The 4136-nt window shown below is 31.9% G+C and overlaps 1 long non-coding RNA gene across 1 annotated transcript; it reads right to left on the bottom strand.

The window, feature by feature from the left end:
- Positions 1-855: 855 nt before the first annotated feature.
- LOC149987847 (uncharacterized) lies at positions 856-1979 on the bottom strand. Its single transcript, XR_016506183.1, has 2 exons — positions 1684-1979; positions 856-1438 (listed from the first exon to the last, which is right to left on the bottom strand). It is a non-coding gene; the product is annotated as an uncharacterized LOC149987847 (long non-coding RNA).
- Between the last annotated feature and the right edge of the window lie 2157 nt (positions 1980-4136).

Genomic DNA, 4136 nt, shown 5'->3' with positions numbered 1-4136 from the left:
TTTTAATATACATACTTCTTTATTTCTATTTTTTCACTTTTCTTTTGAGATGGATTTTAGAGGTTTATGCATCTTCCTTCAGTTCATGTCCTTAACAATTTGTTAATCAACTTTAATCTACTAGCCATTAAAACAAAAAATACACTAACAAACTTTAATAAAACCTTATTTAAATACTTAAATATAGTTGATGCAAGAATATTGGATATAATTGTTTAAATTACAAAGAATAAATTAAATTTGATATGATAATTTGCTTTTATATGACCATTTTTGTCTACAACAAGGATTTTATAAATTTTTTATTTTAATATTATAATTTCTATTTAATTAATTTTATTATTATGATCAATTTATTTTAGAAATACTTTTAATATATTTACATAGTTTAATTCCATTAGATTCAAATTAATTGAAATAGATCTCTATATATGAGTTTGATGAATAAGTGAGAACTTTTAGCTAATTTGATACTTGAGATTCTTTTTTATTATAAATTTTAATAATTTTTATATAAAAAATAAAATTTATAAAATACTTTAAATATTATTTTTAAGATTTTGAAACGAATTTTATTAATTTAGAAATAAAAATTTATATATACATATATATATATATATATACATATATATATATATATATATCAAAAAAATTACTTCTTATTTTTTATTCTTAAATTTTCTTTCAATTATTCCTTAATTAAACCTTTGGTGTCTATAGATGAAGAGAAATTACAATTTTGACAATATGACCCACATGTCTAGGACAAATTTATTTCCACCATGCAAAATTCTCCATGACTTACATAAGTTTTAGAGATTTTTTTTTTATACATGTGGTATTAAAAATATTAATAGAAGTTTGTGGGAGCAATAATTTTATATTATTGAAACTCATCCCAATAATACTATATTCAAATTACATCTAAATTACTTTGTGTCACAATTTCTTTTAATTTGAAATTTGAGGAATTCTGATAAATATGACTTTGTAGCACACGGTCTGCAATCTGGATTTTGAAAGGCTGTTACCGAGGGGCATGCATGTGCAATTATTCTTGCTGAATAGAGGTTGCGATTGAAGGCTGGAAAATGGTAGAGAATTACTCTATAGTTACATGAGTACAAAAACAAATAAATAAATAAATAATGTCGTCTCAAAAATCTCGTCTGGAACTGAGCATCAAGACACAGCCATATGGATTTTCTAGGCACTATTGTCAGTGTACTCATATGGTAACAAAAATAACAAGTAATGGTTTTTAGTATGACCCAAGAGCAGGATCATGCAGCGTTTGCTTCCCATACAACCCCTGATCTCGCACATTATAGCAAGAATGTTGGTTGTGGAACCATACATGGAAGTCGCTGAGCGTGTTGATCCCAGCGAAGACAATCTTCGAACTCTACAATGCCCTCCTTTCTTTAGCGATTCGGGCCTGCATACACAACCCAAAGGATCAGACTTATATGCAAATTCATGTCTACTTTTTGAAAGAACATGTCATATCGATAGCTTCCAACAACGGAATTTGCAGATTGTGGAGGTTCTATTTAAGTCCAGAAAGAGAAAATTAAAATTCAATTCTAATAATATCAGGTGACGTCCCCATCCCAAGCAACATTTCATATGCCGCAACTTTATAAAAATTGAAAGAAACAATTCGAAGAGAGCAAATATAACCTGAATGATTGACCTGCCAATGCCATCATTTGATACACTGTGGTACTGGAAAATGAACCCTTAGCTATGAGAGCCAGCAGGCGGTACTAACGACCCGTTTGTGGGCTCATTTCCGTCCTGAAGCAAAGTTCCTGCTCCTTGCAACCCAGGTTTCAGCCGCAGGTGGCGACGGAGGAGGGGATGCTGCAGGGAGAGAGAGCAGGGTGGTGGTGGCAGCGAGGACTGCGGCGGGCAACCTGGGCCGCAGCACAAAGTTTGAGAGAGACGTGCAGATACTGACGAAAACAACAGAAAAGGACCGCGCTTCTTGCGGCTTGGGACCCGTTTCAATATAAAATTGGAACTGTTTTGATAAGTTATCAATCTTAGGGGTAGATTTTGTTGAGAGCTTTAAATGTAGTCGGCACTCTCCATGATATTTATTGTAGTCTATAGTAAATATTATAGCTATAGTATTTGGAATGTAGTGGAGAGAAACTGTTTTTCTCTCTCTCCTTAGAAACTCTCTTGTGTGTTTATTACTTTACTTACTACTACTCTTGTATCTTTCTAAACATTCTCAACATGTTATCAGCACGATTTGCTCCTATACACTATCGCAATTTTTTGCTCTAGTCTTGATTCTTCAAACCTATTGCTACTCTTGTTTCTTGTATGATTTTTACTGCTTTGGTGTGTGATTCATGATCTTGCTGCACTTCTTGCTAACCTCTCTCACCTTAGCTCCTTGCTAGATTGCCTTGCCTTATCTGCTTGCTTAGAGTACTTATTCCAGCCTTGCCTCCTTACTGCGTCTCGTACCTACTACCAAACAACCACCAAACAGCCATCGAACAATCACCAAACAACTGCCGCCAAATAGCTATTGTTGTCTGCCACTAATCCTGTCATTACCGACTACTAACACCGCCTATCGCTGACCCTATCACTAACGCTGCCTATTGTTGCCACCTCTGTTGACTATTGTTGCCATCGCCTTTCTGCTGCTGCTCCACTGCCACAATCCACAACCTTATTTCAAAAAATTAATTAATTAATATTTTTGATTTCAAATTCAACTTTATCATTTTATTTGACTTTATATTTTAAGGTACATTTTACTCAACTTTTCTACTTAATCTTGTATTTTCTTTATAGATTTATTTATAATGAGAGCTTCAACATCTTCAATTGTTTTTACAATGGTTCCAACTATTACCATTGTATCGCAATATTTTCAAACTCTTCTATTTCTACCATTTACTATGGATGGAAACAATTATCTATTATAGGAAAAAATAGCAAAAGTAAATTTATTTGCAGAACAACTTTTGAATGCCATTATGTTTGAAGAATCTAATACAATAAGTACTTCTATTCTTCCTACTATCCATTGGAAAGTACTTCTTTTCCTTCGTTGACATCTTATACTTGCATTACAACATCAATATTTGGAAATAGAAGATCATGTTGAACTTTAGAAGAATCTTAAATCCAGGTTTGATAATCAAAAGACCATTTTTCTTCCACGTGCATGTCATAATTGGACACATTTATGTGTCTTGGATTTTTCAAATTTAAATACTTTCAATAGTAAAATGTATAGTATTATCTCACAATTATGATTATGTAGACAAAGCATCTCTAAAGAAGAAATAATTGAGAAAATTCTCTCTACATTTCCTCTTGTATCTGCTATGCTTACACAACAGTATAGGAACATGAAATTTCAGAGTCATTCGGATCTCATGTCCTATCTACTTCTGGCAGAGAAGCAAAATGAGCTATTCTTACACAATGTGGAAGCTCGTCCTATTGGAACCACAATTCCAAAATCTCATGCACTTAACATTTCAAAGTCTAAGAAAAAATTATATAAACATAGAAAAGGTGCTCATAAGCAACAGGGTAGTTATAGTCATGACCATTTCTATCCATATATAAAGAATAAACATTCTACTATTAATTATAGTAGAAAAAAAAAATCAAAGATGCATTCTTGTCATAAATGTGGAATGATTGGATATTTAGCACATGAGTCTTGTATTTTCAGAATATTTTATTAAAATTTTCTAAAAAAATAAGAAACTACGAATTGAGGCTCGTGAAGTTCATACCATAGATGCGTCCATGGATTCAATTGATGTTGATGATTTAGATGCTTATATGAATGATAAAACCTCTAATGATGAATCAAATGATGAGCTCATTGATTCTACACCAACACATACTATCCTATGGGATAGACAATTTTTTACTGAAAAATCTTCAACTCAATAAACTAAAAATATGATGACTATGACTAAATCAAATTCATTTTGTTTCCAAGAAGGAATAATAATGGTAAAATTACTTGTAGATTCCATCATAAAATATAAACATGTGATGTTTGTACCCTCAACACTTTGGAGTCTAATCAGCTACCAAGATGTATATATCAATGGTTATCAATTCCCAACTCTTATTTTAAGTAG

This window comes from Physcomitrium patens, chromosome 14 (assembly GCF_059467195.1).
Source record: "Physcomitrium patens ecotype Gransden chromosome 14, ASM5946719v1, whole genome shotgun sequence".
Taxonomy (NCBI): Eukaryota; Viridiplantae; Streptophyta; class Bryopsida; order Funariales; family Funariaceae; genus Physcomitrium; species Physcomitrium patens.
This window is presented reverse-complemented; position numbering and strand designations above follow the sequence as displayed.